General features: G+C 43.5%; 1 protein-coding gene and 1 pseudogene across 3 annotated transcripts in view; both read right to left on the reverse strand.

Annotated features, from left to right (window-relative positions):
• The window catches only part of gabrg3 (gamma-aminobutyric acid type A receptor subunit gamma3), a gene marked incomplete at both ends in the record, with an annotated part of 99206 nt that overhangs the window by 55306 nt on the left and 28929 nt on the right, over positions 1-14971 (reverse strand). The window lies entirely within an intron of this gene.
• On the reverse strand, positions 1407-5171 carry LOC310785910 (protein flightless-1 homolog pseudogene; annotated as a pseudogene). The gene has a single exon. The product of its transcript is annotated as a protein flightless-1 homolog pseudogene (transcript).

Below are 14971 nucleotides of genomic sequence, written 5' to 3' on the forward strand. Positions count from 1 at the left end.
TTTTTAAAAAGAAATACTGGTCAAGGTCTGGTATCGAAAAAAGAGGATCATGCTAAGAAATCTTTGAGTGAATTGATAACATTCTGCCAGTTGATTAAGGTAGATTCACTTGCACCATTTATTCTAGCAGTTGTCAAAAGGGCCTTTCTGTGTGGAGTTTGCATGTTCTCCCTGTGTTCCCCTCCCTCCATACAACATTGGTATGGACCCCCACTAAAAACATGCAGAAGATCGTAATCTGACCAGTGATGACATTAATGGTCCCTGGTTGCTGTACACAAGAAAGCTACCCACTGCTCCTGGCCTTTGTGGCCAGGAAATTGTGATGTCATTAGTGATGTCACTCAAGCAACTGTGAGTTTTTTTCATAGTGATGTGAAACTTTATTTATAATATAAAATACATAAAAGATCTGCAGATGGCATAAGGAGCATGTGCACGTAATCACAAACACACATACTGTACATGTGCGTGTCTCAGTTAGAAAACAGACAGGCATACAATATACCCAAAAGAAAATACAGTATAAAGAAAGGAAAATAATGGTTGTTGCAGCTGTAAATGCGTACTGTAGTTGGTTTCTATCTATCATCACAGGTGCTTGGACCGAACCCTGCAGACTATGGGGGTCACGAGAATCACTGCAGCAGTTATGTACTCTGAATGTTCACACTGGTAGCACAGGTCTACAGTCAGTTAAACTGAGATCAGTGGAACCAGAGGTGACCTCCCATTAGGATTGTATTTGCATTGTTAAAAAAAAGAGGAAAAAAGTTTGTTCCAAAGTGACATATCCATTTGGGAAAAAATTACACATTCTTGTAAAAAGCATACTGTAGTCCTCATGACGACAGAAAAGACAAATAAAAGTATATAGACAAAGATTCCTCAGAAGAAAAAACAATGATAGTGCTGCTTCCTGTTCCATCCCTCAATGACGACATGCTAATGATAAAAACCTTTGTATCTGCCTCAGAGCAGACTTCAGGATGAAACCAGCAGTTGGGAGAGCGATATCTTAGCGGGACACAGTCACCACTCGCCTCCCTTTGGACTCGTTATAAAACATCTGTACACCTTTAGACCTATCTCAAAACATACTCTTCTTTCGTTCGACAATATTATTCAGGCCTGCTGCTGCTGATGCGCTTGTAAAAAAAAAGTGGCGTGTTGTTTATCTGTCCATCCCAAAGACAGGAAGCAGAGAGACAGCCGACCTCTTCTTGCCCCATCTCTAGGTATCGCTAGACTGCTGAGACCAAACAAACGGCCTTGTAATGAGAAAACCAAGATGGATGCTTAGAGTAAATCTGCTGTTGAACAGTTAGCACTGAGCAGAATGGGGGAAAACTACATGGCAGCAAAGCGTGTATGTGAAAAATGTGTGCGTGTGATTGAGAGTGTGTCTATGCGGGGGGAGTCTTGAAGGCTCCCCAGGCATGGAAGCAACGTGTGAAGCAGTGGGGTTCGTTTCCCTTCCGCACCAGACGCAGTCTCCGGGGGTGTTCGGCATCTTTGTAGCGCAGGTGCTGGATATAAACCTGACAGGCTTTGAGACTAAGTTTGATTTCCACCTGGCTGGTCTGAGTGCCGACCCACATGTACACCTCTTTGCCGTTGTCTAGCAGCATGATGTCGTCATCGGCCAAGTCATCCTGACAGAAGTCTGAACCTTTCTCGGACACAGAGAAATATCCCTTCTCATTGGAACACTTGAAGAGCCGAGTGTATTTGATGTAGTCTGCGTCTTCGTCGTACTGCTTCTGAGAACCAATCCCCACCCAGAAGAAGTTATCTGGCTCCTCCCCCTCATTGATCACCTGTTTGCTGTACGCGTCATTAAACATGCTGTTCATTATGTCCTCGGCCAGTGTGGCTTCATCAGGGTCAGCAGCTCTGCCCACCCAGGTGTAAACGATGCCCTGGTTGTCTGTGTTCTCAAATGGTACCTTGAGAATGAAGCAGAACTCTGAGTTGAGATTGCTGGAGTCTGTTCCAATCTGGATGGTTCTGGTGCAGACAGCGCTGCCATTGGTGCGTATGTGGTAGAGGGAGGGCTGGGCCGGGTCGGTCTTCTGTTTCCTCTTGCCTTCGTGGATGATGAACTTCCTCTTGAAATGAGACAGGAACTTGAGTTTCTCCTGCTGCTGGGTCATACGCACCACCTCCAGTTTGCCAGGGAACCGGCTCTCAAACTTCTTCTGCAAGGAGAAGGTGAAGGTGAGCCAGCCCATGTTGGAGGCCTGCCTGCCCTGCCAGAAGTACATCACACAACGGAAGTCCTCCTCCGGCTGCATGTTCTCCTCCTCCTCTCCCTCACCCTCCTTCTTCTCTTTCTTCTCCTTCTCATCATCCTCATATGTGCAGAGGAAGACGTAGCAGTCCTGTGTGTAGAAGTGTCCGAACTCCTCCTCTGGCAGACGAGTGAACTTCTTACCCTCCAACACAAATCCCTCCATCACATCCAGGTCCTCGTTCCACTCCTCCATCATCCGTTCAGCCTCAGTGAGGTGCATGGGTGGCTGCCTGGGATGGAAGAGAGCTGTGAGCTCAGCTTTCAATGGGTCTTTCTTTTCTGCATCTTTCTTCACCTTGCCCTGTAGGTTGTCCTGTTGTACAGTCTCAGCTGCTCTAGTGTAGTCCACCTTCAACACGTCATCCCAATTCTTAAACTTAGACTTAAACACCTGGCACTCTGTGCCCTCCAGGTTGCGAGTTACACAGGCGTGTTTGGGCCGGTGCAGCATGGAGCAGATCTCCTGGCCCAGTTTCAAGGCAGCGGCTCGGATCAGACGGGGAGACTTCCTCCCGATCCAGATAAAGACATCAGACCAGCAGTCCAGGATGTACACACATTTCGTGTCCAGCAGAGATTGCAGCAGTCTAAGGTCTGGTATGGTGTCCAGTTTGACCTTGCAGTCTTTGTGCTCCACTGATAGCTTGTAGTTAATCTGAGGCAGCTCCAGGTAGCCCAGCCCCATGCCCACCTTGTATAGTTTAGGTCTGCTAGGAGAGAAGTCGTCTGGTACGTGTTTCTTGATCTCCTCTGGTTGTCCTCCCAGTGCCTCCCAGAACCCTGGAGGCTCGTGGCTGTGTGCCAGGGTAGTGATCTCTGCGTTCCCCTTATGCTCATTCTTATTGATCTTCTCTGCAAATAGCCTGGCCTTGGTGGTACTGGTGAGTGTAGCGTTGGCTCCTCTCCAGACAAAGATCTCCACCCCTGTGTTCAACAGGAAGACAAACCGTGGGTCGAGGGAGGAGGCCTTTAGAGGTACAGACTCCAACCTGATGTTTTTCTTGCCGTAAACTCTGTACAACTTATTAGAATAGTTTGTGTCCTCCACAGTGTAGAAGCCATTGGCTGTTCCTCCCTCAATGTAGGAGATCTCATTATCAAACACGGCACTGAACTCCTCACTCTCATCTCCCATCTCCTCCCGTATTGTCCTGCACTCGGCTCCCAGGAGGTTCCTTAGGTTAACAGCATGAATGGCAGAGCCCGCCTTCTTGTCCAGCGTAGCCCCCTGGCCAATCCAGTAGAAGATCTGCCAGTTCAGCGCTCTATTGTCATCCAGGTAGGTCTTGAGGATGATGTAGCAGTCAGCCTCATAGAACTTGCCATGGAAAGCTTCTTCCACTTGCATGGAAACAAAGTTTTCTATCTGCCACACTGTCACACCTGGAACCTGCCCCACGTCCTCCATGTAGAACTCAGAGTAGTCCAGATGAGGTTTCTCTAGACTCTTGTCCCAGCGCCGTATTTTTAGATCGCCATATTTCAGATCCCCATTCTCCTCCATGTGCTTCTTCTCCTGTGCGATGTCGGTCATTCCCTTCAGCACCTGCGCTGCCTGGTCATCCTGAGTCGAGTCCTTCTTCCTCCTCAACCTCATCTTCCTCGCCAGGGGATCACGTGGGCTGGCTCCTCCTCCAACAGCAGCTACAGTAGCAGGTGAGGCCCCGGCCAGCCGTAGTTGGTTCTGTAGGGAGAAGTCAATGTTGTACCACTCTGCTGTCCAGTCGACTGGCTTAGGGGGCATTACCAGGTTGGGATTCTCACGCACATCTAGCATCTCTAAGTCAGTCAAGAAGTGGATGGCCTCAGGCAACATTACCAGACGGTTCTTGTTCAGCACCAGCTTCTTCAGCTTAACACACCTGCAGAGCCCCTGGGGGATGAGCTCCAGCTTGTTGTTGGCAGCCATGAACTCGGTGAGGCTGGCCAGCTTGCCCACGCCTGATGGAACCCCATCAAAGTCCAGCTTGTTGGAGTTCACATACAGCTTCTTCAGTTTGGACAGCTTACAGATTGCAGAAGGCAGAGAGGTGAGCTGGTTGCGGCTGAGGTTGAGAGTCTCCAGCTGCGTCCACTGGCCGATGCAGAGGGAGAGTTCTGAGATCTGGTTGCTGCTCAGGTTGAGTCTCTTTAGGTTGCCCAGCGTATACAGGCACTCTGGCAGCCGAGTCAGATTGTTACATGACAGGTCCACATCTGCTAAGTGTGTCAGTCCCTCCAGGCTGGTGGGCATGTTGCTCTGGGTCCTCTGGGTGTTCCTCAGATGGAGAGTCTGTAGTGCCATCATGGCTGGCAGCTGGCGCAGCTGGGCATGCATCAGTGGATTGTTGTTTAGTATGAGCGTCTGCAGGTGGACCAGGCGTCTCATCTGTGGCGGCAGGCTGTCCAGCTTGTTGGCACTCAGGTCCAGGTACAGCAGGTCGGTCAGGTTGATGAACAGCTGTTTGGGGATGGAGTCGATGCCGTTGTGGCTCAGATTCAGCACCAGCATGTTCCTGCTGTCCTGCAGGTCCCTGGGGATCTCCATCAGCTGGTTGTAGCTCAGGTCCAGCACAGAGAGGTCCTCCAGTTGAAAGATGTCATCTGGGACTCCAGAGTTTTTCAAGTTGTTGGCTCTGGCTACCACCGACCGTAGGTTAGGTAAGCTGGACAGTTCACCATGTAAGGTTGTTAGGCTGTTGTGACTCACTGAAAGATGCTCCAGCTTCTGCAGAGAAGCCAGCTTATCTGGGAGGTAACACAGTCCTGTTCTGTTGAGCTTGAGCCAACGCAGGCTGCTCATAGACTTGACATGCTCTGGGAAATAACCGCCTTTGAAGTCGTTTCCACTGAGGTCTACTCCCCTTATGAAGGGAAGAACTCCGGTGGCAGCCATGTCTCATTCAGAATGTCTATTTTGGTCTGGAGTGGAAGAAGTATCAGGGTGGGTTGACTGGTGGGAGTGGGACACGTCGTCACTGGTCGTCACCAAGCCCCAACACCCGTTGTCTGAACAAGGGCAACTTCGGCCCAGGACCACGTGTGTCATGTAGCAACCAGGCAAGCCATTCGAGGAAACTACATCTTTCAACAGCCCAAGTTTGGCACTGATGACATCACTGATGACATCATCACTGATGACATCATCACTGTTTCAACAGCCCAAGTTTTGCACTGATGACATCACTGATGACATCATCACCGTTATCCATTCCTGACTGACTGAATGAATGCCTAACTCACCCCAAAACTTGAGTGACATCATCGGTGACATCAGTGGGAAGCAGGGAAGGGATGCTGATGATGTCACAATGGCTCTGTCAGTGTGAAGGGCTAAAACTGTAAAATATAGCTGTCGTGCCCCCCGTGGGCAGATTGTTTCAAGTTTTTTTGCTCCAGATTCATTCCAGAATCCTGAAAAGTGTTTTGGAAAATTTTAGAGGCGATCGATTCAGAGCAACGGTGCACCTTGAAACTCCGGACAAACAGACAGCTGTCTAATTATAGTAGTAAGGTGATAAGTTGGCTTGCACTGAACTCAGTTTCTTAATGGAAATATTTCTATATTCAATTTAAATCAACTGAACAAACGGGAATATTACTCATCTTAGTTAAAATTGGCTTAGTGATGTCTGTGGCGGCTGTGGTGTCTGTGGCTCAGTCACGATTTGTGATGGAAGTGATGTCATCAGTGATGTGACTTGAGCAATTGTGATGTCATCATCAGTGATGAGATTCCTAGTTACTGTAAATCTGCATTAACACATTAATCTGGTTTAATGCTGACTCTAGTGTGTGAGGAATCATTTTGCAAATCTGTATGATGCTTAGAATGACTGGATTCCAAATGAGAGATATCCCTCATCAGAATCACTAATTGCAAGACAGCACTGTTCTGCTGTGCGGGTGGCGCAGGCTCAGCATGTGATTTGTGTGTCAGAGGCGAGCGGCAGCGTATTATCAGCAACTTATTTTTAACATTTCGTGGATTGCAAAGATATTACATCTAAATTAATAAAGGATGAACCTTGCTGCACACTGTGTTGCATACCAAGTGAATCATTCATGCTATGTTTGAGCGTTTCTCATCTATAGTAAAAAGATAGAGCAAGATTTCCCTAAGCACCATACACTTCATGGCTCGTAGTCAGATTTGAGATAAGCCCACGTAGCAGGGATTTATACACAAAATTGTGCAGGTCCGCATTCAGACTTTAGCCTTGTTCAAACTTTAGCCTTGTCTGTGCACCGAAGCTCTCAGTAGGTGCCTCTGGAGCAGCTACAGTACATGTGTGGGTGAGGTTTCCCTAAAAAGAGGAATTTATTTTCCCAACATGTTTCAGTTTTTTCATACTTTGCAATGTCTGCTCCGGAGAAAAGCTAGCATAGCGTACAGTGGCACCTGTGCATTTTTGTCTAACAGCAAAACACCCTCAGCATCTAAAGGCAAGGAGCATCTGCAGTAAGGAAGCAGAGAACAACTAAAGATGAGGATGACATCACATGAAAATGATGTCGACATGAGAAAACAGAGTTGAAACATGTAAAAGTCATCTTAAATGGTCCGACACTAACAATATTCATTCATTCATTATGAATGCATACTGAATTGGGTTTTTTATTAAATTAGCCAATTCCCCGTATCTGAGGTGAATCTGCAGACAGTAAAAATATTGTTGTATTGTATTTTGCCACAGTGCACCAGTTAAAATGTAATGTGATTGTGAACTGAGAATGGGAATTCCCAAGGACTTTTCCCAATTCCATTCAACCCCCCGAGCACTTTCAACTGAAAGGGAAAGTGCATACTCTGCTTCTCATGCTGAACACTGTTCCTCTCTCCCTGCTGTACTGTAACCACCCCCCCCCCCCCCCATCTCTCTCTCTCTCTCTTTCTTTCTCTCTCTCAGTGAACTTCAGTAGAAACTTTAAGCAACTGGAAACGTCAGCAGGCAGCTGTTTGAGTGACATCTCTCTCTCTCTCTCTCTCGCTCCTCGTTTCACTTGAGGACAGAAAAGGCCCACACAATCGTTCCGATAAGGAGCAACTTTAAAACTTTACCAGCATTTCCCACTAAATTCTGTGGTACATTAAGTTGGAGAGTTTATTTGCCGTTCAGAAGTTCAGTGCCGGCCACTGCACCAGAGAAAGTAGGGCACAGCATACTACGTACTGATCTGCATTGTGATGCGGGTACTGTACTGCAGCAAAAGGCATACATCTCCGTCCCTGGTGATTAGCCAGATCTTGTCATGTTCATTTCCTATCCTGGAAGCCTCTCCTCGTGTCCTCATTAGAGGCAGCCCAAGGTCATTTTCAGGGAGGAAACATCCAAGTTACAGTATACGTGGTGCTGCTCAAGGCAATGCACTGACAGATTGCTAAGTCTATTTACAGTAAATCAATTATATTATTCACAAGTTTTTGTCAAATGCATAGCTATATCAGGATGTCAACATGGCCAGGGTGATCAAGTGTGCCATTTGCCTATGATTGTGCTGTTGGCCTATTCAATTATTTATTAGCTATAATTAAGGCTTGTGAAATATTCCCCTAATTCATGAGCACATGTCAAAACAAACAGCTTAAAGTGGATTCAGGTTTCAGCAATTGCAGATTGGTAGTTTCTCGGTTTTTCTCACCGACACCAAAAACCTCCAATTAGTCACTGGCACTGGTCTGGAATGTGTAGATATCAGTGACAGTTGGACTATTTTGTAGTTTTCCAACTCTTATTATCGTTAATTACAAAAAAGCATTGCTTTACTGCAAACTGCAACCATATAGACCAGGGGTGTCCAAACTTTTTTGAATGGGGGCCAGATTAGATAATGTCAAAATACCTGGGGGCAAGCTGCTTCTCACATCATATGGGTTATAAAAAAGCACATCAAATCACATACAATACAATTGTACTCCAAGGATTTTGTTTACCCTCTGAATACATTAGTTCTGCCAGTGTTGTTCCTACTTGGTGCTTATACAAACTGTATGATAGTGCTGTCATCGTTAGGTGAACGGAAAAATGCGAATTGAACTTGCTTGATTAACCAATACTGTGTGGAGGGCCACATATAGTATATTTTGAGAGACAAGACGAGGGCCACTTAAAATCAGTCCGCGGGCCGCAATTGTCCCCCGGGCCAGACTTTGGACATGCCTGATATATATACTGTTTTTGTTTCTGTACAGTAGTACAGAAACAAAAACAGTCGCTTTGTCTGTTCACCACTATTTGTCACATTGGTCAAATAGTGTTAGAGTAGCCTGTAGGGAGTTGCAGACTGCAGATTCAATCGGGAGACCTGTGATCGATTCCACAATTTGATTCCAGGGACGCTTCCACAAAATTCAATGTCGTGGGGGTGCTCTTAGTCTTGTTAACGGTTATATGCTGTTGTGTTAGCTTACTCTTACACTATAGCTTTACACCAGATTTTCAAAATGAACACGAGTGATGTCACTACAGTCACCTGGGACCATCAGTATTACCAGTATATTATCAGTATAGAGCAGTGAAAATGTTCCAAAGTGAGACATCACTACAGATTTTGTTGTTTTAATGAAAAGGTGAGGTGCCATGTCATCAAACAGAAAGGGAAGTTTGAATTTGAAGTTGCAATTTCCGGGACTCCAAAACAGGAAATCTTTGAAACGACCCTCTGCATCAGTTCCACTGTTACTGCTGAGAGGTCCCCCTCCTCTGCTCTGAGTATTCTTCAACAGGAAATTAAACATGAAAAGAATATACAGTATCTATTTTGTTTTTATTTAAAGTGAAATTGGGAGCATGCAAGGTTAACCATACAACTGTGCATATGCTAAATTTGATTTGCTCGGAAAATGCAGCATGAACCTTCCTCCTGGCTTTGAATGAGTTCCTTTGACTTCACTTTGCCGAGGTACTGTAATTTCACAATATTCGTGAGGAGGAACACAATAAATGATTAAGAACAACATGACGAGTCTTGAGGGACGTTCTGAAGATTGTGCACTAAAAACGGACTTTGTCCTACTCTACCTTTGAATGATAAAATAACTAAAAACTTTGGGTAAATATTATAATGCATGTCTTCATTATTATGTCGTCCCATGTAACCCCATGACATCAACCGATTAGTAATGCCACAGCAGCTGTGCACATTACACTAAATGCATTAGATTAATCAAGGAAAATTAAGAGGCAAAAAGCACATTCTAGTCACTCACTAATGTCATTCACAAATGATAGCCTGTCATATGAAGGCATTTGCCCATCTCCTGATGCCAGTGGAATGGCAGAGTCATTTAGGTAGCATGGATGGATGAACACCCTAAAATAGGTAATTTACACTATGAAACTAAACAGCCAGGGAAAAGTTTTTCTGAGAAACTCGGATCTAAAACCTGTGATGGCAACTTTATAAAAAAAAATCAAACCACTTGCAAATTGGTCAAAATTCGGGTATAGAAACCATAAAATTATCACAAACAATGATTAATGAATCAGATATTAATGAATTCCTCGCATGTAATCTGATGACGTACTTTGGCAATAAAAGTGAATCTGAATCTGAATCAGATAACTTGCTGATACATGTACAAACACATTCTGAATTTTTGGAATATTTGATACATTTCACCCATTTATGACTAAACACTATAAGTAAAAGCCCCAATTATTTTCTGTTAGAGGTGGAAACACAACATTTGGTGTGGAAACTGACATGTGGCAACACATGACAATTAAATAAAAACATTTGATTTCACATATTTTATCATACCTTAATTGGTAGACAAAGTTGATTTCATTTAATTTTGGGCAGGCTCCTGCGGTGAAGCACAGATCTGCCTGATTTCTGTCCATGCATTCATTAATTGATTGATTTTCTTTATTTAAGTGTCATGCTTCGAATGAAGCCCAGCCCACATGGGCTTACAGGACACTTTTACTGTTCATCATTTAAACAAACAATGATCAAAACATAAAACCAACAGAAAACACCCAAAATACATACAGTAACGTTGTACAGCATGAAAACCACCACCTGAACCTACTTAAAGAGCTGTGCTTGCCTTCTATTCCAGGCCCTAGAGATAAAGTTAGCAGTCTTAAATACCTCAGTCTTAAACAACCACTCCAACTTCTGGCCATCATCTGCCCAGAAGAGCTCAGGTCTTTGCTTTTGCATTTCGTCAAATAAGGAAATCCTCAAATCATCATATAAAGTACAATAAAACATGAAATGAAACTCATTTTCAACATCCTTTAGATCACAGACATTGCATATCCTGTTCTCTTCTGGTATAGCTGTGAACCGCCCTACTTCAATGGCAAGAGGCAGAATACCAATTCTCAGCTGAGCACATAAAGACCTCTGGTTTCTGGTTAGAAAGGAAGTGACATAGGGCTCAGGACCAAAACACTGCTTCATCTGAACATATGATCTAAGCTTAGGTTTAGACCATATGTCGTTTGCCCATCCCTCTCTGTAATTAAGAGATAACTTTTGTTTCAACATATTAACATTACAGCAAAGCATGTTGTGAAAAATATATGCCAGGTCTGCCTCTCTAAGAGTAGAACAAATTTCCTTTATCCAGGGGTGACTATGAGCCTTGTCCCAGTTGAAGACCTTCTTTGTTAACCTACTCTCTGGCATATTAATGAAGCGGTTCCATAGCCGTATCATTTCTCCCTTTAGTCTAATCTCCACCGGTTCCCAACCCATATCACCCTGTATGGCAAGAATAGGGGCAAATGCATGTACCCCAAGGAAGCATCTTATGGCTCTATTCTGGATGGAATTTACTTTTTTGGCATCCTTGCAACCCCATACTCCAGCTGCATAACTAAAAATGGGACAAACACATGCTTCATAAAGCTGTGAGTATGTGGAATAGCCAATGTCTTTACAGAATTTCACTTTACCTATTATTGAGCCAACAGCTCTTCCTGCAGAGTCTGCCAAAATTCCAATCCCAGAATCATAGGACATAAATTCATCCAGAGTAAAGCCCAAGTATTTATAAAAATCTGTATATTCCAGAGGCAGTGTTCCAAATAAGAAATTCTGCAGAGATCTTACAATACCCTTTTTTCTGAAGTGCATGATCTGAGTTTTACTCTGGTTGATCATAAGCCTCCATTTAGAGCACCAAAGATTAACAATATTCAACATCTTCTGCAGGGTGTTTCCTGACTCTGCCAGGAGGATTATATCGTCCGCATAAAGTAAACATCCTAAAACAACATCATCCAATTGTATCCCTAAACCATCATCTTGTTTTCTATTAATTGGCTCTTAAATGCAAAGTCTCTCAGTCAGTGGTAGAAAAAAACCCATAATGACATTATGTATCATTTTTGAGAATGAACTAAATGCACGCCAGGAAGAAAAAAACACAGGTCATATTTCTTTGTGGCAATATCGGGTAAAGGGCGATGATTCATTAGTCACTTTGATATGTTGGGAAAACCACCCCATGTCATGGCAAGAAGCATCTATCATACTGACAGAGGGAGAGGAGGTAAATGCTTCTCTTCAGATGAATGGGAACCAAGCAAAGCAATGGCATCCATACTGTATCCAACTGTTGTGATTCTGAGCTGAAACATTGGCAACATTTGTATTTGTTTGTTGATACTTCCAAAACAAGACTTTTCTAGTAAAACATGCTAATTATTTGCACTGACTCCCTAAATGTACATTTGTCTTCTCCCATCAGTTTGGAGTTCTAAGGTAAATTCTTATTCATGTTACACAAAGCTTGGATATCACCCTACTCACTCACTACTATAAACCTATTTACATCCTTAAGTTACAGACTATTCAAGAGCTTACAGGAGGAGCAAAGCAAAAATGATATAATGTATTTCCAGAAGATCAATACTGCACACCAAAAAAGTATTGTATATTACATTTACATTGTTGGCATTTAGTTGACCAACTATGCTGATATTCAGACTGAATTGCCATTTCGTTAACACCCCATTATTCAGTGTGAGATTGCTTCCTTGTTAGCTGTTTTCTGTGTGGTGGGGTTGATGATTGTCCCCAAACCAATTACTAGTGACTGACATATCCAGCCACTCTGACGTGATTGTCTTTGCAAAGACAATTGGAGGAGAGGAGGTGCTGACCATGATGCAAATACAGATGTGAAGGAAGGAAGTCACACACTCATAGCCATGATGCAAAAAAGATATAGTTTGATCATTTACCAACGTTTCGACATGTTTTTAAAAATATATTTATTTTATATATATACATGACAGTCTTCTTCATGGTATAGGTGATTTCAACAAATATCCTGATGCAAAGATGCTGACTGGCTCAATTATTTCTCTGAGCTAGAACAAGCCGCTGACTAGAGCAACACCAGTCTCTCTGAATCGCGCAAATCTGAAGAGTGGGCGGGACGTGATTTGGGTGTCAGGAACCAGGCTATGCTGCATGAGCTGTTTAGAGTATTATTAGTCTTTTTTTTTGCCCCTTTTGGAAGTCTAAAGAAACAGCTCCTGGCCACTTCTGTTATTTTGGAGAAGTCTGACATGGAGCTGTGCTAGCTAACTGGCTGTGTGTTTTGTAGGCTTCACTGGTGCTTTGACTGACATGACTGACTTGGGGTGAACTACTGTATTCCTTTAATGGCCTATACTGTCACTACAAGAAGCAGTGCCATCGGGCAGAATCTATATTCCATCTCCATGGAAATATGAAAACCAATGTAACTGTGACAGAAATCTGACCTGGATGAGAAAGAAATGGTCTCGCTGCCTACGGCTTTGTCAAAGAGAGCAATGATTGCCCTGCAACAGACACTATCAGTCCATATTGTGGAGATCAATAGTGTAACAACATTAAACAACATTTGCGATGTGACTGAGAGAGCAAGATGGCTGCGTGAGATGATTCCACAAACGTGTTGCAGTTCGTCCTTCAGACAGTAACCTTGTCAGAAAATTATGGTCGACCCCACCCATCCAGGACATAAACTCTTCAGGGTCGTCCACCTCGCAGAAGACTGATGTCTTGCAGTACCAGAACCTCCCAACACAGGGACAGTTTCTACCCAACTGCTATCCACTTCTTCAATGAGACCCAAAAGCCCCCATGAAGGGCTCTGTCACCCCCCCCCCCCCCACACACACACACACACTTCATAATTTATATTTTATTTTATGCACCATTAGTTTAGGTGCTTGTCATCTAGGTAAAAAAACAACAGAATGTGGTGAGATGAACTATAAACTTCTCAACCTTGCTGCATATTTCCCAGTTCTTTTCATTAGCTGTGTGCATTCATCTGGAAACAGTTCAAGGATCAAGCCTCAGTAGATGACAATCAGTGATATTTCTTATGACTGATAAGACCCATTATTGATGCAATGTGCTGGACTGGACCGGTTGGAATGGTTGTCTACCTGTTAGACTTTATATTCACCTACTGTATATATGCAAATCTTCAGCCACTTGTTCCGTTTAAATTGTGGCCACATTTTGGTGTGTGAGACTGTCTGGTGTTTTTTTTGTTGAACATGTTTTTCAACATCAAATCTACATGTCCCTGCCAACTGATCTGTCACCTCTGCTGCTCTGCAGTGAACTGCTGCTTTACAGCTGTGTTCTAAACTGAAGCCGTGTGAGAATGATACTCAGAATGCCGGTCCAGTAATACTTTATTGATTTTGACGTCAAAACTCTCATTATATTACTTGTCTCACTGAAGAGTGCACTGTGAACAAATAGGTTTTTGTCCATGCCATTTGGGTGCTTATATGTAGCCACCCTATACACATAATCGCATAGTGTGTGTGTGTGTGTGTGTGTGTGTGTGTGTGTGTGTGTGTGTGTATATATCTGCCACTCAGATTGTAATATAAATGCTAGGAGATATTACTATCACACTGAAATGATCACTGATCCCCACCCCACCCCTGCAGCCCAACATGGCGACCGCAGGTATTTCCAGATATTCTCTCATTTGAGAAAGTCTACTAGGAGCTGATTGAGAGCTATAAAACTTAAATGTATTTTGTGTTCAGGGGCTAACCAAGGTAACAAAAAAGGCTTTCAACAACAGCAGATGTTGTGGCCCTATATTTGCTAGTTAAATCTGCCAAACTACCCGATATCCTGCATCATTCCCACTTTCCTACATTTCACTTCACTACATACTATCTGCTTCCACACCCCATCCAATTATAACATCACTCGCTGAAAGCCTCTAGTGACCAATGCTGGCATAGCAGATACAGATAGTACGTGTACATCTCTCTCCAGTCCTGATAGTATAGGAATCAAAACAATACATTCAAAATCAATTCACGAGTCTACAGATCAGATGAGGTTCCAACACATTTGATATGTCATGATGAGCCTGCACAGAGAAAGACACTGAATGATAAAATAGGAGAAGTACTTTTGTTAGTTCATTATTACATGGTGATTGAACCACTCTAGCAGCATATTAGTATTTCATTGAGATCTGTTCTTCTTATTATGGCATTATTACCAGGAGCCTCATTATATGATTCTCATGCTGATGACTTCATTACCCAAATGTTCCACCCAGAAAATTAAAAAATTAGATGCATCTCATAGGCGAATTAAATGCAAAAATACTTTTCAAGATTCAAGATTTTTATTTTATTCAAGATTCAAGATTTTTATTGTCACTCCATGGTACAAGTACCACGTGTGAAATTCTTG

The sequence above is a fragment of the Poromitra crassiceps genome (genome assembly GCF_964638095.1).
Source record: "Poromitra crassiceps genome assembly, chromosome: 12".
Lineage (NCBI taxonomy): Eukaryota > Metazoa > Chordata > Actinopteri > Beryciformes > Melamphaidae > Poromitra > Poromitra crassiceps.